We start from the raw sequence: 24,545 nt of genomic DNA, 5'->3' as shown, positions 1-24,545 counted from the left end.
ATCTGTACCTACGGAGGCTCTTGTGCACTCCAGAACAGGGGATGGTGCAGCTCTGTGCACGCAGGTGTGTGGGCCACACCGGGGAACCGGAGCCTATGGAACCAAAGGGCAGACTGGGCAGTCCTGGCTCTGCGCCTCCTTACACCACTGGAGCTTTCTGGGAGGGAATGAAAACCAGAAATGCAATCTGCAGTCCAGATTGCTTCCAGGGATGAATTTCCTGGTACTCAAATCAAAGCAGTGGTGTTGCTGATGGCTCAAATGAAAGGGGTAGATACGCAACTCAAGTGGGTTCCATTTGATAAAAATGAATTGCAGTGCTGACATTAAACTTCTTCCTTGCATCACTGGGCCACTTAACATAGGCTGAGCTGGACAGCCACAGACTTACTGGCCCCATTTAAATCCTCACTGAAAATACCAGAAGGAAGTACAATCATTACCAATTTATTGCCAACAAGCTTGGTATACTAGTGAAATTACAAATTCTGGTGGCAGAAGTAACAGAGTGATGTCATATTTGAAGAGCTATGAGGCCCCTGTCTCAGCCCTTCAAAACCATCTAGGGTTGCTCCCAAAGAACTCCAATGAAGACCTGCTGATGATGAGGTACACAGGACTACTGAGGGACTCCTAGGATGAACAGCACACACAGAAACCCCTTTCCTTCACTGAATAAGGCCTGCTATGCCAACACACAAGAAGCAAGATGTCTGCCTCCAAGCACAGCCACTCACTGGTGTCTAACTCCCCAAAAAAGAACCAAGCATTCACCCGTGAACCTTTGGGGGGACCAACGTCCAGACTGAGCTGAAAACAAAACCAGTGAGGCCTGGCAGAGGTGGCTGTAAAAGGAACCTTGTTGGATCACATCAACAAGCAGCAAGCTGTATCAACAGCAAAATACTGGCAAGCTGCAAAAGGTGTTTAACCTCCTCTGTCATTTACTGCTTGACTCTGAAGAGCCGTCAGCATCACAGCAAGCACATAAATCATAACTCAGCCTTCTGGTCTCCACTGGGAGCTGGCAATCTGATGCTCCTTTCTCCCCTTGGTCTGACCTGACACACATAACGTGGGGACTGAGGCAAGGTCAGGGTGGACTGAAGGGTACCAGCCTTGACAGGGGCCATCAGGGAGCGACAGCAGAGATGGGCCCTGGGTGAACTGTACAGAAACAACCAGAAGGAACAAAACACATAAAATCTGGGTCTGAGGGAGACAGAGACCATTAAGAAGGATCCTGCCCTTTCTACACATCCTTTTTAATTTTTGTTTTTAAGGAGTTTAGCAGACTGACAGCGAATAATTTACTACTGTACCCTGGGAAACAGGCACACAGCTGTTATTGAGTCTTCCTTTTAAGTAAAGACTAAAGTAGTTCTTTTTTAGATGGTGCAGAATTCAGCCCTGGCCGCAGCTTTGGGACAGTCCCTTAACTGGAACCTGGAAGCCAAACGATACGTGGCTGCACTGAAATCACAACAGGTCACATTTTTAAATGATGAATGAAATCAGAGGATTCAGTTTCTGATTTCTGGTAGCCGTACATTTACAAACAGATCTAAATTCAGCAGTAAGAACGCCTGAGATGTGCAGTGCCTGAAGGCAGCCAGCACAGGGCTGTTAGCTATGCTTAGTTAAGGCATACACCTCAATTGTAACGAGAAGGGCTTTGTTAGGCACCTCTGCTCCAGAGCATGGCAAATACCTTCAGCTTCAATGAGAACACTAGGAAAGCCATGGGAGGCCGATATGCACTCCATCCCATTACAGTGCTAAAGCACCACACAGGGAAGTCATGTTTGCTATTTCTGTATGTACTTTACAGCAAGCAAAACCTCCCTTTAGGAACTATGCTGAGGTTTGTTGTTATTTTGGCCTTGTAGAGTTCTTCTGTTTTACTTCTCTGCCATTAGAACAGGCAGATATATGAGCTTTTACCTTTATTACACAAATTCCACAATATCCTTTCATCTGGTATGCATTATTGTGGGGATATATATGAAGTACTATGTCCATTTAAAGTGCTGTAAAAGAGCTGTTTGAACTCTCATTCCATTCCTACATATCTTTATGCAATTAAAACCAGTTGACAGTTCTGTTTAGGAAAAATAAGCAACAATGCAAGCAATCTGTTTTTCTGTTCCAAATAAGTTAGCCACCGTCCAGATAAAAGCCAGCTGTATGCCTTTTTAACCTCCATTTCTAAAAGACACAAGCCCAGGTGATCGAACTCTAAGCACTTCTGATCTGCTTTTGCCCCCTCCAGAATCCTGGGGTACAGCCTACCTGCTGACAGCCAAATGACAGAGGGGAAGGAGGCTTCAAATACAAGCAAAAACTGGAAGGTATGTAGAGATCGAATGCTGTAATAGCAAGGCTGTGGCCAAATCTCAGCCTTGATAGGCCAGCAGAGAATCGGCACGGAGGAGAGATGTTCTAATAGCATCAAATGCCCAAGGAAGCACTACAACAACGTGTCAGGGCTTAAACACTTTCTCCTTAACGAAGTAGGGCAAAGCAACCTATTGTTTGGAAAAAAAATACTGTCTTCTGCTCACCTCTCTGGTACCTGGTACATGCTGTTACTGATCCTGCACTACCTCTGCAGAACTTAACATGCCCAGGGCTCGCGATAAATGGATTGATATCCTTCTATTCCCTCCTCTTTGTACTTTATCTAGCTTATATCACTCAGATGTTATACTGAACACAGCATAATTCACTCTGCTGGAGATTACTCTGTGGCACTTTTCACAAGTGAATCCTGCATTTATTTGCGATGTTATTCTAAAGGAGGGAAAAGCTCTTATCCTTTTACATACAAAAAGCTAACATCAATGCTGAAGTAGTCAACATTCCCTCAAAATTTGCTTTATTTGAAATGCTCTGAGCCTAATACTCAGCATTTTATAAGTCTGCCTTACATGCGCTTGCTCAGCTCAGTAAATCTGAACTAGGGTCTTCAGCCAAGCACAGAAAATCTGCAACATGCACAAGGATGTTTCCAGGTACAGGAGCTGCCTTGCAGGATGTCTCTGGCTGAAACCAGCATGGAAACACCTGTTCTTTTCTGCTTGCACTTTCTGCCTCTTTTACTGCGTGGCCTTTCAACAAAGCAAGAGGTAACACAGGAGCCTGGTACACTTTCCTTCCTACCCATCCTCCGTTAGCTCCCATAGCACCTGCCATCCCACTCACTGAACTAAGCAAGCATCCTAAAGAAAAAGTCTGTGATCATACACAGCAACAAGCAGCTACAAGAGGAGAAAATGTTATGAAATTCCACGCGATAGCACCTTGCATAAGACTCAGTGTCCTGTGTCTACATGGGACAAACATTCCCAGCACCTCTCTCCGTTAGTTTTATGGGTTCAACAACAGAGTTTAGACCAGTTCACAGCCTTCCTCTCTCAGAGGTGAACAGGGTTTCTCCTCTCCAACCTGCAACTCATTTGCACACGATAGAACTCTACCCTGTTATAAGAATCCGCTGAGATTAGTGGGTTACATTTCTTGATGAGAGGATACAAAGTGACAAGCATGCAGATACAGCACACCAGGGAAGCTTTACCTCCTGCATAAAGGCCTAGAACTGAGGTTGAAGTGAAACCCTCCAGCTACAGCACCTGAAAACTCCTGGGAGCATTGGAAAACCCCTTTCCAGGTTCCAACATTCCCTCCAGCCTCCCTCTTGCTAGCTGCTGGAGGATCTTGCTCTCCTTACCATTTCCCCAGTCCTTTCCCCCCACCCCAAAGCTGGTTTTTGTTGCTGTTGTTGTTTCTAGAGCACTGGAGAGCTGGTTCAGCCAGCAAGGAGCATCTGAGCCTCCAGAATCACAAGCTGCAGCAACAGGAACTGCAGTTTTCAGTCTCTGAAGTCTCAGCCACGACCGTCTCACATTTGCTTCTCAGAGAATCTCGCTGCCAGAACCTACAACACGGCTTGTGCCATTTTCAAAAGCTTACGGTTTAGCCAAATTTGGGTGGTTTCTCACACGGACAGCAAAAGGTACGTTCACGCTGCCATGCCAACCCCACCCCCCAGCAACCCACTTGCCAAATGGTACATGCCTGCTTCAAAGAGGAAAGTTGGAAGGTTATCAATGGAAAGTAAATTGTAAGAGTCTGACACGAGCAAAACAATGTCATTTCCTCCTCCTCTATTTTTGCTAAAATTTGCCAAAGTAATTCAGCCTTCGGCAGAATCTCAGTGTGGAAGAATACCAAACATAAGTCTGATAAAGATATGAGCAACTACGACAAAGCTTTATATAATGGGAAGTGTTAGGCAACCACGACTGCTGCCAGCTCCGCCTATATAGTAAATGAGTGATATTTTAATATCACTATTAACTGCCCCTTCAAAACTACAAGTGAGACTGCGACATGAGTCATAATATCCTCGGCATCAATTTTGATCGCAAAGTTGATGAAAGCAACCGTCCCCAAACCTGTGTGTGAAAACGCAGCTGAACTAATCAAAACATGCAGCAGCTTGTGACATCAATGTCTGAGCCTGCGAAATCGCATTTACAGCTGTGAGACTCTTGCATGACATGAGGTGACTGCAGAGATGCTCGGCTTGTGCTTCTGCTGCCAGCACCTTGTCCCATCCATGGAAAAGAGAACAATATTCACCAGCAGTTCTCATTGTAGGATGGATCTTTCGGAACTCTGAACACATCCAAGATGTACAATTCACATCTGAATAAGTGAGCCAAAAGCTGTCAGGGTATACACTCCGGGAGAAGTTAAGGGATTCCTCAGGACAAAGAAATACCTGCAGATTTCTCTGACCGCAGCCATCCCGAGATGCTGAAGGGGCCGTGCACGTCCATGAGCAGCTGGCCCTGGGATCAGGGAAAAGAATCTTCATTTACTGTCAGAAAAGTGGTTGCATGCAAAGGCCTTTTGGGGATTTTATTCTTTGCTGCAGAGGAGATATGGGGCCACAAAGAAAGAAAACCAGTGCTGAAGGAGACTTTTGCAGAGTGATAAAACTCTGACACTGAACTTCACTGGAAACGTGGTGAGAATCCAGATGGGGAATTCACTCCAGCATGGTGTCTACTCAGCTGTAAGCCTGAGAGAGGAGATGCTTCCAAAGACGGGGAAGAGTGATCTGAACAGCAGGAGAGAAGCGAAGTGCAGTGGTGTCATTTGAAGGAAGAGCTAATACTAGTGGGGAAATACAAAGAATCCTTTGTCTCTCACCATCCTGACTATTTAAGAGCAAATTAACTGCAGAAGGACTTACTTGCTGGTGATCATCAGGTCCTACAAAACCTTGTCTGATTCCCACCGATGCCACTTTTTTAAGGGATGAGCACTACCAGCCCAAGGCCATCCACCTGGCTGAAAGTCCAAGCAGAGCTGGTTGAGCCGTGGTAGGGAAGAGGTCTGCTCCAACAGACCTCCAAAGCATTTGGAACTTTTAGTTCAAGAGCAAGAAAAGATTTTGACCCACTTTCAGATTTGAGGTCCATCTCCTAAACAAAAGCAGCTGAAGTTTCAATGAGCCAATTCTGCAGATCATTATGCTGCTATTACACAACTCCTAATCCCTGAAGTGGGGAAGATGTGCCAACCCCAACCCAGGCACATCTCTGTCATTTCTGCTGGACTTCCAGCCTTCCCACTGAAGATTTCATTCTGTTAAACCATTCTTGAAGAATGCCAAGCACTAAAATCCCCCAAATATTTATTGTAATTTCTTTGGCTACACTATCACAAGTGCCTAAATTCCCCTTCTCAGTTGGAGAGCTATCTAGACCAGAGGTCTCCAAATCTTTCAGCCTAATAAACATTACAAAGGCTCGCGAGCCCCTCTGAGTAGTAAGGGAGAGATTGTTTGCTGCCACAAAAGGAACAAAAATGACCAGCCATCCCCTGCTGGCTATTCTCCTCCCCTAAGAACTTGGTCTAATCCCCTCCACCATACAGCCCATCAAAGACAATGTGCCAAGGAAGGGGAGAACTGCTGTGCATGCTGATTCCCAGCTCGGCAGCGGTTCCTGAGGACCACAGCCAGCCAGCTGCTGCGAGCAGCTCCCTCTGTGCCGCTGTGCCAAGCCAGAAGGTCGCTTTTCATCCATCTCTTCCTCTCACAGACTGCCCAAAGAAACCATCAGGCTGCTCGCAGCTCTCCCAGGCTCCGGGAGCAGCAGAGATCTTCCCACAGACTCTCTGGCCCCCAGGAGCCCAGCAAACAGATGGGCTGTGGAGCGGCTGTAGCTCCCACAGCCACACTGGGTCTGTCACCAAGGCAGCCACAATGCACCTTGGGTTCAGCCAAGCGTTCCGGACCGAATGCAAAGGATGCAGACTACATAACACCTTGCTCGCTCTCTTCCAACATGGAATTTGCCACTGCAGAACCCTATAGGTGACAAGGTGCACGTTCCTGTTGACAAGCCACGCAGAAAGCATGAGCACACTGTACCAAAAGAAGGGAGGGAGGCAAGCCAGAAGCACAGGGCTATGGCAGCTCTTAAATGCTGTGCCAAGGTCAGCCCTGGAAGCACCGCTGTCTCTAAAAGAAGCCATAATTGAGAAGGTAACATTATAAAGCTATAAAATGAAGTTTTACTGCTGCTGACTAGCTGGGACATGCAGAACATGTGTTGCAGGGAACACAGCATAATTTTATTAGCGAAGACAAAGCCATTCATGCAGAGTGGCCCGAATGGGGTGGGCTGAATTAAGAGAACAATAGCAGTTCATCAGATGGCCCTTCCTTTCACATATGTCTTCAACTTACTATGCTAGCAAATACTACAAGCAGCTTGGAAATATATTTTCATCTGAAGAGCCTCACGTTATTAACACATTAGATTAAAATCAAAATAATTGAGAATGTAACGTATTCCTGATGCTGTTCATTAAATGGCTAAATCAAAACCATCAGCACCCAGCCAGCCTCCTCCTCTTTTGGAAACTCACTCGTGATCAATGACTGTTTGCATGATTTAGCCCAAGCCAGCACTTTGCAACACTGCTACAACCACCCTGAATGGCCTTTCAGCACCCAACACGCAGCTCACAGCCCCAGCACGTGAGTCACAGGATTGCTGCGGACCCCTTAAGCTGATCAGTGGAAGATGGGCTGAGATTGAGACCAGTCTGAAAGGAAAAAAACACGTTGCGTCAGAGCTTAATGCTAACCATGTTTCAGATTTGCTCATGGATTCCAGTTCCCCAAATAACAAAACAATAGACACCAAAGAGGAAAAGTGGAAACTGCTGCTTGGGGAAGCTTGCCACAACACGTTGGCTGCAAGTGTGCTGGGACATAAATCCTGCTCCAGCAGGGCTGGGGCTCAGAGCTCCAAGGGCTCTGCACGCATTAAAGGCAAGGCTGGCCTCCCCCTCTGAGGCTGCCTGCTGCCTGTCCGCCTCCTTCCTTGTTTCATTTCCAGCCATGTCCGGCTCATGCATGGTATTTATGCTGCTTGGCTACCCCGGGGTGGGGGAGATGAGAACAGATGAGCAGAAGAGATGGGACGGCATGGAGGTGGTGGCAGGGAGCGCAGGGCTTGGGAAGGACAAGCTCTGAAAGCTGTGCAGTGGGCTTTGGCCCTGAATGTCCTTGCAACAGGGATCCCTGCAGCATCTTCAGGACCTAGAGTTGCCCTCCTCTTAAGACTTGTTTTGCAAAACAGCTGAGTAGGTGAACAGAGAAGGTACAGCTTTAAATGCAGCGTGAGGAACAGCCTGCACACTGGTGATGGCTGAAATTACACATTTGCCACAGGACACCAGAAAAACGATAAAGCAGAGGAACCCCGGCTTAACCCTTGTCAAAGGATCCCTAATCTTCTCCAAGATTAGACTTTTGTTCTTCCTAACCGCCAGTCCTACAAACACCACCCAGACTGCAGGGGGCCAGGCTCACAAACACGAATTAATTACATCAGCTGTAATTCACACCTCTGGCTGCTTTTGAAGCAACTTGTTAAGCACTTTTGAGTTAAGAGTCTGGGAAAAAGAAATAGTAGCTTATCAAACCGAAATACAGATTTCTGTTCTGGAAAGAGAACTACACAGATTAACTGTGATATCCCAGTGGGTGAGTTCAAGCAGACGCAGTTGTCCCAGTGCTGCTAGATGTCCCTGAGTCTACTGAGCCCAACCAGAACTCTCTGGGATCTGCCATGCCAGCAATAAAACAGCCATGAACCGAGCTCGGCTCCTTGCTGCACCAAGCCACGATGCAGATGAAAATCCAGACTCCTTCTGCCCCACAGGATCAGACAGAGAGGCATCCCAGCAGCTGCAGATGGACAGGGCAAACCACAGCAAAATGCAGCTGAACCTTCACCAAGACTCTGCTCCTCCAGGGCTGGAAAAACCCGCACCCTACTGGAAATTATAACATTCCCTCCCTGCAGCTTGGAGAGAGGGGACCTCCAAACACAACCACTGTGCAAACAATAACTGAGTAGCGCTTAAGCTCAGGCAACCTTTGCAATATGTCCTTGAGGCAAGCAATGCGATGCTGCCTGCCAATCTCCAGAGAGAGACCTCTGCATCACCACCTCAACCAGCGGCAGCAAGCTTGTGGACAGGACACCAGAGAACTGTGCTGCTGTTCCCATCACTTAGCACTCCACTGGGAAACTTGTGAAGACTCAGTCAGTCCCATGCTGGTTCTGCACAGCTTTCAAGGGGGAAACACAAACCCATTTTTCCTATAACTCACTGCAAAGAAATTGCAGAGTGGCTCAGTTCACTCTGAGAGTTCTCCATCCTATACATGACGACAGCTGCAGCAAGGAGCAAACTGCAGAAACCATGCTGATCTGGATCCTGCCTCATGCAGTGAACTGCAGCAGCATCTGAAGCAATGCTCCAGTCCTCTCCCCACATCCCTCCCCTCTGCTGCCGCAACCTGAGCAACTAAAGACAAGATGAGAAGAACTTCCAAACCAGACTGGGAAAAGAAAAACCCTAAGGAGAAATTGCTTAAGATAAAGTTGCCGCTTATCTCCCCAGTGCTTATACCTGACCCTTTGGTGCACGGCAGCTCTCCTCGGAATAAAAACATGAGCTATTTACCCAGGGTGGGATATTCATGAGGGCCTGTAGGTGTGTCAAGACAAGGTCAGAAAGGAGAGGTGAAAGGAGAGGTGTTGTTTTTCTTCTTTCTTTTTTTTTTTCCAGGCCAACAGATACAGCTTGGAAAAACAAGCAAGCTGCAAGCTTTTGGCCCTACAGATTACTCTGCTGGTCTGCAAATGAAGAAACAAACTAAAAGGCAAAGAAAAGACAGGCTGAGAACAAATGTTCCAAGTTAAATATATTAATCAATTAGATATTTAGAGGGAAAAAGCTGATGGGTGCCCCTACAGAGGATGGGAGAGGTTAGCAGGAAGAGATGTGGTCCAGCTGCCAAAGACAGCCGTCCTCTGCAGAACACCGAGGCTACATGGCGGCGAAGCGTTAGGATATGCCAGAAAACAAACATCCTCCCTTGAGTTCGGGATTTTTAGGATCAGATACAGTTCCCAGGCCCATCTTTGGAGGCCTCCACCAGGAATGAGAGCTGCGAGGTCAGAGACTGACCTGCCACTGTGCAAAACCCAACACAAGCAGCCACCCAAGAGAGGCAACCACCTCCCTGCAGAACCTGCCTCCATACCCTGAGAGCATCGCGGATTACAACAACACTGCCACTGCTACTGAGGGCCAAAATCCTTCTTTGCATAGCCTGGAAAGAATGCCAGCAATTCCAATGGCAGGAATCTCCCTGCCTGCCCTGCAGTCTCCTGCAGATTTTCGAAGCGGTTCCTCCACGCTGCCTAATTCCACCTCAGTGCTCCACACAAGAGTTATTCCAAACATTTTCAGCCCGCGTTGGTGTGTGTCGAGGTAGAGCTGGGTGTGAAGAAAGCGTTCATTTAGTTAACTCTGTTTTACTCAGCAAGTGGAACAAATTTCATCACCCCCTACAAAGTCCATTATGTATTCTATTTATACCACAAACATTTGGTGCACAATTCAGGAACAGCAGGAACAGGTGATGTAATGCACTGTACAAACAACATTCTATTCATACAGTGGGAAAATAAAGTGCATTCTCTCGGTTTCTTTGATCACGCTTAAAACAATCAGATTAGAAGTCACAGATAACCCAATACATACTGGAGATGAAAGGGCTCTGGAGAAATAAATCACCCAAAGTTAGATATTAAGCAAGATTTCTCTCTCAACAATCAACTTATCTGTGGATAGAGGAGGAATGACCATGTGGTTTCAAAATCCTGCCAGGCATTTTATTTATTTTTATAATACCATAAAGCTACTCCACCCACTTTTTCAGAATGAACGTTGCATTACACAACACATCAAAGGGACTTTATGGCCTAAATTAAGCAATAAAATAGTTGAGATTGTGCGTTATGCTGAAAATTGGCCGGCTTCTCGTGCCTGGTGAGCTGGGAGGTGAACACATGTTTCCCCAGCACCTGAAGAACGCTTGGGGCGGAATGGCCCGAGGTATCAAAGTGTGTGGCACCTGCATTTAATAGACCAACATCAAGTTTGAGGCCTTCAGTGCCCACTGCAACCCTGGGGGATGGGACAAGCCCTGAGAAATCCGGCACCGGGTGTGGGATGTCGGCGCTGCCCTTCGTGCTCATAGCCTTTAAGGCCTGATTCTCAGATAAAGCTCAGTGTTGGAAGCTGTGAGCTTTGTGGATGTGGTTCTCTCACCTTTGGCAGCCAGCCATGCTGGGGAAAGGAGCCAGAAATGCAGGAGGAAAGCCGCTGGTCAGCCGGCATGGCTGCACCTCGTGGCTCCTGCCTGCCCCAGCAGCAGCTCTCCTGCTCCTCCCCTCTTCTGCCCAGGCACAGTGGGAACGCGGCTATCAGGGCAGAGGCAGGCTGGCACCTCTGTCCCCTGGTGAAGATCAAAGGCCGGGCTGAGTTCCCACCAGGGCAGCTCAAGAGGCACAAGAAAACTGAGCTTGCACCAACACGGGCTGGCATGTGCATATGTGCCCCTACCGCTAACTAAAAACAGGGTTTAAATAAACCACCACTGACAACAACAACAACAAAAAAACACAACAACAAACAAACCCAACAAGATTAATTAATTTGGGCCCTTCGCCTTTCTGCAGCCTGACTCACCACCTTTGATCTGCAGGGCTGCTGAGAGGTGCCCGAGCCTGCCTAGCCCTGCCCAGCCCCAACAATGCGCAGCGGCCCAGCACCGCTCCTTGCAGTCAATGGGAGCTCTGTTGGGTGAATGACTCACTGCCTTCCATCAAAAGAGCAAAAATAAAACCCAACGGCTGGGTGTTTGTGCAGAGTTAGCTGAGCAGAAAGGGGGGGGTTATTTTAAGGTTTTGTTTTTAGGTGGTTCCTCAAAGGAAACTGGCATTGCTATTTTCGGAATCAGCCACACGTTTCTGTGGGAGACTCTCGAGCGGCTCGTGCTTTTAATTCATGCTCTAAAGACACAATAAGGTGGATATTTAAACCTGCAGACTGCATTTAAGGAAAACACACACACCAGAACACGTCCTGGAAGCCCTCAGGTGTGGGAGCAGTGCCCTGGCACAGGGCTCCAGCCAGGAATGAGCACTGTTAGTGCTCCCTTCCACCACTCCACCATCACACAGAGGGTACAACCCCAGCTGGGGACATGTCCATCCTCATTACAGCCCACTGTCCCTGAAGCACAGCACACTGTCAGCTCCCAGCAGTGAGCAGGAGGTGGGAAGCAGCCCCCCAGTGCTCTGGGCTAAGGTGGACCTTCAGATCTCAACAGCCACACCTGGCACAGCCCATTCAAGCTGGCTGTCTGCACCCAGGTACACAGCAATGTGAACAGGGATCTCGGGGAATGGAGCTTTCTGGGTTCTTTGAAAGCCTCCAGAGTTGAACAGAGGACAGCGGGTTCCTAACAGACAAGTCACCTGATTCAGTTGCAGGCTATGGTGGAGTCCCAAACTCACCTCCATCAGACACTCTTGATTTCCTGTTTGCGGCATCGATAAATAAAAAGCTCTACGTCGTGGGTAATTATACTTCACAGAGGACAACAATTAAGAAATAACCAATTACATTTTATAAGCCCAGGATAATCAAAAGCTTCCTCAAATATCTACAGATGCAATAAGCACTTAGAAACGGTAACTCCCAACAAATTGCAGGTAATTTAGCGTCATTTACAGAGATGACATATTTCCCTATCTGCACTCAAAACTTTCAAGCTGGGTTCTGAAAAATACTGCACGAGTTCCTGGAATGTATCACTGCTGACACCCAAGGCAGCACCCAGCCCATTCCCCTGCACTGTGCTGGGCTGAGATGCACGTTCTCCCAATGCCATCCTGCAGAGAATGCCGCCGCCAGCAGAACAGACTTCACATCTGATATTTAAAGAGATACCGGAGGATCCTCACGTATAAACTCAATCCAAGCAATGACAAAAAAAATAATCATCAATTCCTATCGCTCTATTTTAATCAAGCCCTGCAGTTTTTAAAAGGAATGGTCACCCGCTCTGTTTGTAACCCAATACTGCAGCTCCCACGCAGTCAGTGCATGAGAACAGAGATCAAACAGCAAACTGAACGACAGAGGAAAGGAAACATGCCTTTCTCATTTTTACAGCTTAACCTTTTAGATGGGAGATTTCAGAAGACCCCCTAGAGGAGCAGAGGCTGACAAGGCTATGATCCAGCAAAGGTGATTGTTACAGCATGGCAGCTTCATTCCTCGCTTTCAGTGCAGGTTTTTCTGTGGAAAAAAAAAGTCCTCTTTGCTCACGCGGTTGCTGGAACAGCACCACCACCACACAGCAGAGCTCTCCTATTACCCCATGATTCCTTCCAGCAGTGGCTCCCTGTCTCCTGGCCACCACTTACACAGCTGTTAGTGCCATTACTTCAGCTGTAAGAGTACACGGTTCTACAGGGCTAATTGCTGCGTAAAGGCTGATGAAGTCCTCGGGACATGCATGTGACAGACGAGGATGTGCCTGGCTGTTATTTAAGAGCCAGAATCACAGAAGTGTCGGAAGGGACCTCCAAGGACCAGAGCAGCACAGCCTCCTGCTTGAGGCATGATGGCTGTCAGCAGCACGCAGGGTGGCCGTGGCCCACATCCTTACCGACAGCGGTGAGAGAAGTGAAGTTCTCAGCAGCTGCAGTGAGGTACTGAATAGCCTTTTCTGATCTTGCCTCAGAGGGACCAATGAGAAAGAAAGGAGGGAGGATTAACGCAAGGAAAGCCAACAATGCTCTTGAAAGAGGACAAGCTTTCATGTGCTTCTATCCAGGAAAGGATGTGTGCTTACTCAGTCCACATGGGAAGCTGGAGGTGGAATGGATAGTAAAGAGCAGGTAAGGCACTTCCCTGGGGCTCAGAGGGAACTCTGACCTGCACCGCTGCCCTTTCAGAAATCTCCCTACTAACATCTGACTTAAATCTCCTCTCTTTTAGTTCAAAACCATTCCCCCTTGTCCTATCAGTATTGGACTGCATAGAACGTCAGCCTCCCTCCTGTTTATAAGACCCCTTTAAGTACTGGAAGGCCACAGTGAGGTCTCCCTAGAGCCTTCTCCTGTCCAGGCTGCACAGCCCCAGCTCCCTCTGCTTGTCCTCACTGGAGAAGTGCTCCAGCCCTAATCAACAAAGCAGATTAATTAATCCGTTTTATATTTACTTACATGCTGTAAATACAGAACACTCAACATTCAAGCAGGTGCTTTGGTCCCTTACTGCCAAAGTCATGATACTGAGGAGGCTGGAAGGCCGCATGGCACCCTATAGCTCCAAGTCCCAATGCTGCATTGCCTCAGGCTCAGTGTTTGCAATGCCCCTCTGGACTGACCTCATTGGCGTATCAATGTATGTTTATTTGATTTAAAAAGGAAAATGTTTTACAAAGGTAAAATTTTAAAAGAAGCACAACTTCTTTCCCTGCTAATTACTGTCTGTGGCTTGGCAACAGCTCTGTGGACAATAGGTGTTCCTGCCATTACTGTCCCATCTGGAACAGGAGGTTTGGCTCCAGTCCCTCCCTATTTCTTCAGCTCAGGCTTCATGATGATTTCCAAAGCTGGGAAATGAGAGGATTATCCTGCTCCATACCACCTGAGGCAACACACTACACCCCAGTCCACAGCCCAAGATGAGCTACTTGGGAGGGTTTCTGGCATCACTGGTGCCAAGCCACAGGCAGCAGTTAACAAGGAAAAAGGGTTGCTTGTAGCCTCATTGCTGCCAATGAGGTTGACAGCTCCAAACAGAAGAACCTACATCAGGTGAGAAAGACAGCAATCCTCACAGAGCTGACTCAGGGCATCACCGTCAGGGACCAAAGCCCAGCCGCTGAGTCCAAGCAACTGCTGACTCTCAGACCTATCTTACTTTGGAGGAGGAGGATGGAGCTGTGGGATGCATCCACCCTTCTGAGCATGGGGAAGACTCGTGTAAAGGCACTGAAGGATCAGAAGGCCAGCATCTTCCCTGTAAGACCGGTGAGATATCAACTCTCTCATTACAGCTCCAACCAGCCACGTCACACAGCCCTGGGTGTGCCAAACACAAGGCAGTGATATTTGCAAGGGGCAGTCGGCTCCTGATGAGCGGAGCTCAAGCTCCACATCAAGAAAGGAAAACAGATCAAGCTGGGGCCGGCTGGCTGCTCTGCCAAGGCTGCTGCAGGATCAGAAAAGCCTGCTTGAGCTCTTGCCTAAAGCTGCAGATGCCCGCAGCCAGGCTGGGGCTGCAGCGGCCCATCACGCTGCTCTGCAGGGAAAGGCAGCGCGGCCGCAGCGGGCCTCTGGCAGGAGGAAAACGCGCCCCGGGTGTGACGAAAGCCCAAGCATTGCTCTGCAGTGACGCCCACTGCGGCTGGGGCTGAGCGTGGAGCGCTGCCCTCCCGGCCCCGAGCAGCCCTGCCCTGTGGATGCTTATCGGGGCAGCGAGCCGCGAGCACAAAAACAACAACCGCCACAAACGGATTTCAGCCAGTTCAGCACAGCGTGTTTCCAACTGCTTGGCAATCACAGACCAAGGGAAGCATTTGAAAAAGGCCTCTCGGTGCAGGCCAGCTTCCTTGGAAAACTGAGGGCTGAAAATACAATACCAGCTTGTGCCTGGTTGGGCAGGTAGCACCAGCAGCTGCAGTGCCGTGACACAAGGAATACGCTCCAACACTCCCAAAATCCACGTGGAAGGTGCAGGCAGTCTCTGCATCCCAGACAGACCATACAATAAAACCCACAGAGAGCAAATGTGCACGAAGCAGCTCCGGAGCGGCGCGCGGCTCAGCACCCTGCCTGTCCACAGCAGCCACCCCTATGACCGGTTGGACCTCACCAGCTTGCACTTTAAAGGCAGGAGCCCTGGCAGAGACAAAGGTGTGCTGCGTTCACCTCTGAAGGGATTTAGATCTGGAGCCCTCGACACCAACAAACTGCTGAGACAGGCATTTACTCAGGTGTATAAACATCACAGGCGGCAAATGGCAGGTTTGCAAGAACTCTTCTCCAAAGCTTAAGAATAAATTCAACTTGTTTTTGAATAATTATGGATGAATCATTCTACAAAACTTCCTACAGTTTACCTTCCGTTGCCAACCACGCAGATGATTTGTTAATTATTTTTTTTGCACTCACACATTCCCATCCACTGTCCTAAACCACAGGCTGCCATTTCCTCTTGGTGTTTGGAAGTGACGGGACAGCTAACAGAAAACTAAACGTATTTGAAGCGGGAGGGGGGGAAAAAAAAAAGGCCACAAGTTAATTTCTCTCCGAAGCCAACGGTCCCCACCCAGAAACCTGCACACAAAAGAATACAGCCTTTTAAACTGGTAGGTTAGGTCTGAGACCAGCCGTAAGGTTTGTCAACCGTGACAAGCTACAGCTTGTTTAATAGTCGACTGGAGGGTTGAAAAGTCTCATAAAACCCGAGGGCCTTCCATAACAAAGCTTCTGCCACTTCGGGAGAGCACTCACACCCATTCAGCAGGCTCCTTCAAATATGCAAAGGTATCACGGAGCAAAGCTATACCGAGAGCCCAAGCTGGAAGTGGAAGCCGCGAAAAATTCTGGCTGCAAAAACCTGAAGGGAACATTAAGGAACAAACTGCTAACAGTGAGAGTAAGTAACCACAGGCATGGGTAACAAAAATGCTGCATGACCTCCCTTCACTTGGATGCCTTTCTAAAATAGACACTTCAGCCTGACCACAAGTTATTGTGCAAGAATCACTGGGTGAAGCTGCGTGACCTGTTATCTCAAGGATTACAAAAGGAAAGTTTTTCCCAGGCCCATCTGGAAAGCTCCCTCTCTCCAGAAGGAGGATCAGATGGAGCAGGCTTCTCCAGCCTACCCTAAGAAGAACCAAAGCCAGCAGGCAAGGACATGGACAGGGCCAGCAGGATGCTCTGCCTTCTCCAGCAGCAGTGCTCACAGCACCCCAGGCCACAGACTTCCCTGTACACACCTGGAGGGAAAAACCACAGTGCTATTTTATGGTGTGACAAATCCCCCACTACGGTGACACATCCGTGCATCCTTTGCCGCCCATTTCCATCCTGTACCCAGCCCGTGCATTCATCCTAGCACTGGCCCATCTTGAAGAGTGAGCCTTCTCAAAGCAGCTCTTCCCAAGAGAGGAAAACAAAGTTAGTTCCTGAGTGAGCAGGCCTTCAAAGACGCATTAAATACAAACACTTCCACAAGAGAGAAGAAGTCCTTTGCTTTTCCTTTCCATGGCAGAGAGCAGGACCAAGCAGCCAAGCAGTGAGGGGTGACGGCTGCAACCCCACGCCTGCAGACCAGCAGAATATACACGCTGCACGTACCTGAGCCTGCCAGCTTCACTTTGTGGCTTCGCTCATGAAGGAACATTTTTCATTTCCTAAGCAAATAAATGTTATGACAGTCACATGGAGTGAGTTAGAATTACAAAGACAAGCCTTCTTAGCAAAAGATCCGAACTTTTTATTTAAAAAATAAAATTAAATAAAATTGAATTGTGGAAATACAACCCAGGCCTGGACATAAGGAGAGCAAGGAGGTTCTGAGGTCGTGTTTTACAATCTTTTGAAACAGGAATGAAGCTGGTGCCTGTAAAGAGCTTCCTTTTCTTTGAGACACTGCAATATTACAGCGCAAGAACTTGATGTCTTTGCTTGGGCACTCTTCTTTATGCACAATAAAGCCCTTGTGCGGGAGATCAAGGCTGCATTTCATTACTTTGACATGATGGTTAACCTGTGAACTTTGCCCCTGCTAATAGAATAATTTCTATTTGTTGATTCCTCTTTTGGGATCCTCGAGGGCAACAATCACTTCATCCCAGCATCCATTTGCATGCCTGGTGCCAAACTGTTTTACAGCTTTTATCTCCATCAAGCACATCCAGGGCAACACTACCCGAATTCAGGCACTGCAGTAGGATGCAGCCACAGCACATCTCATCCTGCACCCTAACCGGCAATTCCCAGGAGCTCTGCTGCACTTGGCTGAGTTGCACTTCCCTCATGAAAGCTCAGTGAGGTCCTCAGCCATCAGAAAACCAACCCTGCAGGAATAGATGTGCTGGCCGGAGCTCTCAAAGGCAGCGCACGCACGGGGCTGGCAGCAACTGCAGAACAAGGAAGCCACTCTTCCAGATAAGTCTCTCCCAGTCTGCGAAGCTGATTGCCAGCCAAGAAAAAGACCAAAATTTATGATTCAAAAGGGTAAATCTGTTGAATGCTAAAGGCACGGCTTTGCAGTAGAGCTAAATCGCTCTAAGTGTGGATTGCTGGGAAAAAAAAAGGCAATTCCACCTCCTCACAATACTGCTCTCCTTCTTCCAGCCAAGGGCAGTGATGTGAACACACCGAGGAGACAAAACGACAAAGAACTAAAGCTATAGAAACAAGAGAAACCAAAAAGGAAAGTGCAAAGAGGGAGTGGACAGATGATGGCACAGGGAAGGTGGAAGATACAGGGACAGGAAGGAAAAAGAAAAGCCAATAGGTTCTGGTCATTAGGTTTAGAGTTCAGTGCAGGGACTAATGGGGTCCTGACGCTGACCACTTCAGTGGAACATTTTACAGAGCTTTTTTCCCCATCTCTGAATGTTTTTGATCGAAACAAGCTAAACTCATTCTAAAAGCTGCTACTGTGAAGGCAGCTGTATCTCAGGGGCCACAGGACCAAAGAACTCCAGATCTTACCAGAAAATTGCACTCTGGAGTCTTCAAAGGTAAAATCCAATTTCCACGTAGGATTTATAGAATTTGGATAATCTGACTTAAAACTACAGCATTTCTACTTAAATTCATCGCTGTCTTACAACAGAGAAGACCTCGCACGAGGCCTGTGAGTAATGACGGCTTTGCTTTCACGCACAAGTGTGACCTGCTGTGATTCCATTTCTGAGCGTGACTCCAGGAGAAACACTTGAAATACACGGTGAAAGGAAACCTCTGGGTGCTGACCACAATGCTGCAAAGCTTCCTACAGTCTGCAGGCCTATGGATGTGACAGAATTGTCTCCCAGGGCACTGCAAGATGGAGCCACGCACAAGCTACAACAGCAGAACCCCACGTGCCTTCTGACAAGCAAATAACCCCAGGGGCCCAGCGTGGCCCAGCAAGGTCCCCCAAGGCCCAGCAAGGTCCCCCAAGGCCCAGTGAGGCCATGCAAACCCTTCACCCTCTGCTGCAGCTCTCACCCAGTGCCACATCCTCTCAGAGATGCTCCCAATTACACTCGCAAGCAATTTGACTTTTTAATCATTTCAATTACTGTGACTAAAACCCTTCAATCGGAACAAAACAAGGAAAGAAATCACCCCTCTCTTTCTGAAGCAGTCTGCCTAGCTTAACAGACCATACCGAATTGTGAAGGTTTTCGCTTTTGTGGTCTTCACATATTTCATTTAATGCAGATAATTAACCTCAGTTTCTAATTTCCAGTCCTCCACAAGGAAGTGAAATGATTGAATACATTCACTGACAGACGGAAAATTAAAATATTACTGCAGCTTCTCCACGCGGCTCAAAAGGCAGGGCCTTGCTAAAGATCTTCCTTCTTTTATTTGACTGATTAACTGTAATTTGCTTAATGGATTTGAGGATGAGCCTAATAATCCAATGATATTTCCAGGAACTGATTTAGGATACGAGTACCTCTGTTCTGAGATGTTATACTGCAATTTTCTGCTCTGCACATACGGTCATGGCTGAAAGCAGGTTTCTCCACAGCACTTATTTCTGGGGGCACTTTCTACAGCCCCAGAGCTTCAGTAGGATAGATCAGAAGCTATACCACGGCGTGAGACCAGCATGTGCTCCCCCAGCACTCCTGTGTCCTCCTCCACTCTTTTCCCACCAAGAAAGCTCGGCGTAACAGGATTTCACACTCTGTCCCAATTGTTAATAAACCCAGGATTATTAAAGAAAGGACTATAAATCAAGCACTATTAAAGAGAACAAATCCGAGAGGCAGTCGTTTTTAAAACATCCAATAGTAACTAATTATTCAAGGGATTAGTCCATTATAGCGCCAACAAAGAAACTCTTAAAACATAAAGCCAAGCTGGAGCAGAACCGCAGATCAGACCCCAGGTGAACAGCGTGCCTCACCTCCTGGGCATGCTCCACAGCTTCCTCACACCCATCCACTTCTCATTCTGCTCTTCTGTACCCAGCTCCTTCCAAACACAGCACAACTCAAACCAGCCCCATCTGCAGCCTCGTTCCCCAAATACAGACTTTCATGGTTTGTGTTGTCATTGCCAGTATGCATGAAAACAGGGGAAAAGAAATCTTTAGCAAATGCCATCGAACTGTTTATAAAAGTAGTCAAGACAGAGCAAAACCTTCCATCAGACCAAACACGTACAAGTCAAAGCTCTGTTTGCCAGGAAGCCTGCTGTTCACATCCCACGTGGCTCCAGAGCTCCAGAATGCCGGATAAAGAGGTAATGGAGACACCATCTCAGGGGGCCAATACCAACACTGATCCATAAGCAAATAACAACTACAACACTTCTTCATCTTGATTTGTGCAGAGGTAAAGCTACGGGCACAAAAGGCATTCTTCTTCAATTAAAGTCCGTTTTAAGACTTGGCGAATGCCAGTATAAATACTTTATGCTGTTAATGTAAGCATTTCCATGCAGAAGTTTCATCAGCTTAACAATGTATTGCAAAAACACAACCCATCCTCGCCTTGTAAACCTTATAGCCCCGGAGTCACAACACGAGCACCCACTGCTATCAGCATCAGACCCTGCCTCCCCCATCACAGCCACTTCTGGCAAGAACAATGCAGAACCCAAACTATTCTACTGCAGCTTTCCTCAGTTTGGAAACAGCCACTGCTCTGCACATGGTTGTGGACTGTAACGATTACAAGTGGTGCTACGGGCCCAGAAGTTTTAATTGAAGCCATTAGCTAGTACTTCAAGTCACACACAAAGGCAGGGTCACCATTGGAAGAAAAAGTTTAGGGCCTGTTTGAGTTAAAATTACTTGAAACGGGACCCAAATAGTCCTCCTGGCATCCCACAGACCCCACACAACCCAAGGAGCACTGTGAGGCAGCAGCCACGTGTCCGCTGTTCCACCCCAGCCCTTCTGCCCATGGTAAAGGAGAATTGCTGCTGCCTGATAATTCTGTTCTTACAGACAGAACTAGAGGTAGTTTCTCTGGTAGCCTTGTCCCAAGCCTCTGAAAATGTAAATATGTTAAGAAATAGACACTCCTGTGTGTGTTTCCAAGCCAACTGCAGCATTGCTTATAAAGGAGATACCACTGGAGCACTAGCAGTGCTTCCTAAACAGAACGAATATGACGCACGGCACGAAAAAAGATTAAAGAGGCAAAAGGGAAAAAAGGACAAAGCAAACAAGCAGAGATGCCATCTGAGTCAGGCAGAGGTGGTGGGCAGCACTTTTGGTTACTTCCCCTACTAAACATGTCCAATTGCCCATCCAGAGTCCCATCTTCCATTCTGTGGATGCTGACAGCACTTGAATGAGACACCTCTGGGTCAGACACACCTAGCCTTGGTGCCAACACAAGCTCCATGCTACCAGACTGAGGCCAACACTTTTCTTCTGTTGTTACATACAGGTACAACAATAACGAACAGCCTCATACACAGCAAATGCTCCCCCTGAAGCTCCAGTGGCTCAGCTCACAGACACACGTGCTGATTCTTCAGCTCAAGGCAGTGCTGGTAAGACAGCGATGCAAACCTGGGACAGTCTGAATGCAGTCTGTTCCGCATCAGCTGCTGTGACTGCACATCTCCAGCCTTCTGCTCACTCAGCACAATTAACTCCTTCACCGCATCGTTTTGAGTTAGAAGTGTGCAATTTAATATTTAATTGTTAATGAAGCAGCAAGCCTCAAAATTAAGTCTGCCAGTTAAATTTCAGCTCCTTCCTGATGCAGGCCAAACCTGTGACTGTCAGCCTGCTGATGTAACCTACGCAGCAGAGATCCCACACCTGCCCTGAACCAGGCCCTGCTGCTCCTCTCTCTTGCAATGCAGCATTACTCACTGAGGTTTGGGACGAGTCTCTGACTAGAGGTGTTGCATCCCGCTACAGCCTCCCTCAGCTGCTGCTCCTCTTGCTCAGCACCCTATTATGAAGAACAAGCAGTGTCCTGGGGAGAGCTGCTTCCACTGATGCCCAGCACGGCTGCAGCATGTGGGCATCAGCACAGGGACTCTCCTGATGGCATGTGGCCTTTCTACTTGAATCACCAACACTGAGCAAAGCTGTGAGCTTGGTCAGCTTAGTGCCGTGGAAGCAAACACTAAGACCATGGAGCCAGCTTCCCTTAAAAACTAATAATGAAAGAAGTGTAAATCAAGGTTTCCACATGCACATTTCTGTGTCAGTGCCTGTGACGTTCCTTTTCCTCAGCCCATCAATATCTGTTGATGGGAGACTTCACCTGCCACAACCTGTCCACTCTTCCCCCCTCCTTCAGGTTTCACTTTTAACACACCACATACCAAAACACACAGATCCAACAAACAAAGTGATGGGAAGAACCAACCTCTGGGCTTTCAGAGGAACACAGAGCTGCTCCCCCATAACACCACCCAGTCTGCTCCATTTCCACCACGGAAACCAAAGGCAGAGTTTGCAAGTGCTGCTCCCCAAAGCCCCGGGAGCAGACGGGGAAATCCTTCTGATGCAGAGCTGAAGAGATGACAGAAGGGACCCATCAGACAGCAGCACAGCCGTGATGCGATGGTTTGGCACCACGTGCCGACTTTCCCAATTCTTAAAACATGCCTGTTTTGCAGGAGTGCTTGAAAACCGGGCTGCAGGGCAGTTCTAAGGCACGGCTGTAATTTCTGCTCCTCGTATCTGAAAAACCCAGTCCTGGTGTGTCAGAAGAAGGTTAATGAAAGATTTAGCTGCGCTCACAACCACGTTAGTGTCGGTTTCGGAAGCTGAGAGTTAATGCCTGAGATCTTCAGGGGTTGCCCTCTTTGAAGTTCACTGATCCATAACCAATGTCCAATTAATTTGCAGGAGCCTAACTATAATGACTATTGGCCTTTTCCTACGCGTACAAAGACGCAGTGGGTAACAGCAGTGCTTTTTGCTTTGGGATATTCCCACATACACGCACACTTGCACACCTTCCAAACGCCCAGCACTAACAGCACGTTGCCTTCTGCACTTGGAGCACTTTTACACTCGTGGGCACAGAAATATGGCATTAAGATTTACAAACCTGCTGCTGCAAAAAGAATTGGAGCCGATTCAAGATGCTCCCTGGCTACCAGAGACACGCTCCTATTGCATCTGGTCAGATTCCTCTTTATTTAGAGTTTCCATGGAAGCCAAGGAATAGACGTTAAATCTTGTGAAGATTAAACAGGCCTTCAGCTATAACGCAAAACAGCTTATTGCAACATTCCCTCCACAACAGAGACGAGAGATTCTTCCACAAAGGAAAAAAAAAAGTCTGTAGAAACGTTCAAACCAAATCAGGACAGACTCAGCCTTCCAACCATGGCACAAGGATCGCTCCCTGCTGCACACAGCTCTACCAGCTTCCAAGGCAGGAGAAAGCAGAAACGTTTGCACGTTAAGATGCCGCTGTTTGAAAAGCAGTCTGTTGGAGGCAGCTATTTCGATGCAGTGTTCAGGAAGCAAGCTATTTCAGCCACAAGGGCTTGCACAGAGACCAACAATCAGACTCCTAAATTAGGATCTCAGCAGATTGTTAGAACAAAATGCATAGATCACCCTACTGAGCAGCACCCATCTTCCATGGAGATGCTCTGGACATTACTGCAGCCGACAGACCAGCACTTCAAATAAACAATCACTCATTTTCAGTTACTTACTCCAGGCTCCAAAATGACTCCTGCTCTGGTGAGAACAGTAAACACGTCCCAGCCTCCGGACCCAGCAGGTCAATGGAGTGTCTGCAGCCACAATGACAGGCTGTCAGACACAACAAATTAACAGCAGCATGTTTCTCCTGACCTCCATCCCCTAGGTAAAGATTTATTTTGGGCTGTTCCAATCTAGTCAGAAAATGCACGAGGTTGAGGAATGCCACCCCAAAATATTTCTATTTCATAACGTATTTCTGAGTTTGGCACGGATGCATTCAGGTAATGCATAAACAGCACTTTTTCTGAAGCAGGACTCGAGGAATGCAGCATTCATGCAGGTTTTCACTACCTGCTCTAGAACAGAAACTAAACTCAACTTGAGCAAGTCACTGCCAGTCTTAAGCCATTCTTGCTGACATAAAAAGACACTTCAATTGTGGACTTTTCTAGTCCAATCCAGTCAGTACCCAGCACTCGGGGCAAACCCACTGCAAGAAACACTCAAGGTTTTTATTAACTCCATGAGAAAGTCCCAGGACTCACAGATTCTGTTTCTCAGCCTCCTGATTAAAACAGCACGAGTTCACACCAATTCCTGCTGTTTTTTTTCCCTGAGTTTCACATGCAGAACCCCCTCCTCTAAATCTGTTTGAAAACAGAGATCAAAATGAGAACATTTTGCCATCTGAAAGGCACTGAGACCTCGTGCAGGGTGGGACGCACGTCCAGCTGCCAGCATAAAGGGACGGCGTGGGGAGAGGAAGCACAGAAACGCAGCTTCAATGAGGACAGTTTGGCTACTTCATTTTGTAACCATCACAGAGTGACAGATCTCAGCCCAAGCAGGTCTTAAAACAAGGAGATTTTATTTTAAAGGAGGAGGAATGTGTGTCTGGCTGCGTTCTGTTGATTCAGCAGGGGTTACACACACACATGCTTATTGATCCCAGAGAACTCCCCGCTAAGTTAATTGTCTGGAATTTTAACTGAGCTCTCAGCAAGTTTCAAAACGCGTGTTGGCTGGGAATGGGTGGGGGACCCAAAGAAAAGCACAGGCTGGAAAACTGGGCAACTCGTCTAGAGCAGAAAATCAGATGTTGTGATGAGGGGAAGAGCTGCAACACGGAGTAATTTTAACTGGGTTTGGCTGGAATCCACTATCAGAAATCTTGACTGCAAAGCAATAGCACT

The 24,545-nt window shown here is 47.7% G+C and overlaps 1 protein-coding gene across 4 annotated transcripts in view; it reads right to left on the bottom strand.

The window, feature by feature from the left end:
* AXIN1 (axin 1) overlaps positions 1–24,545 on the bottom strand; it is a 76,359-nt gene that overhangs the window by 36,876 nt on the left and 14,938 nt on the right. The gene's annotated exons all lie outside the window — the stretch shown is intronic.

This window comes from Excalfactoria chinensis, chromosome 14, assembly GCF_039878825.1.
Source record: "Excalfactoria chinensis isolate bCotChi1 chromosome 14, bCotChi1.hap2, whole genome shotgun sequence".
Taxonomy (NCBI): Eukaryota; Metazoa; Chordata; class Aves; order Galliformes; family Phasianidae; genus Excalfactoria; species Excalfactoria chinensis.
Note: the sequence above shows the minus strand (reverse complement) of the source record. Positions and strands in the feature narration are given on the sequence as shown.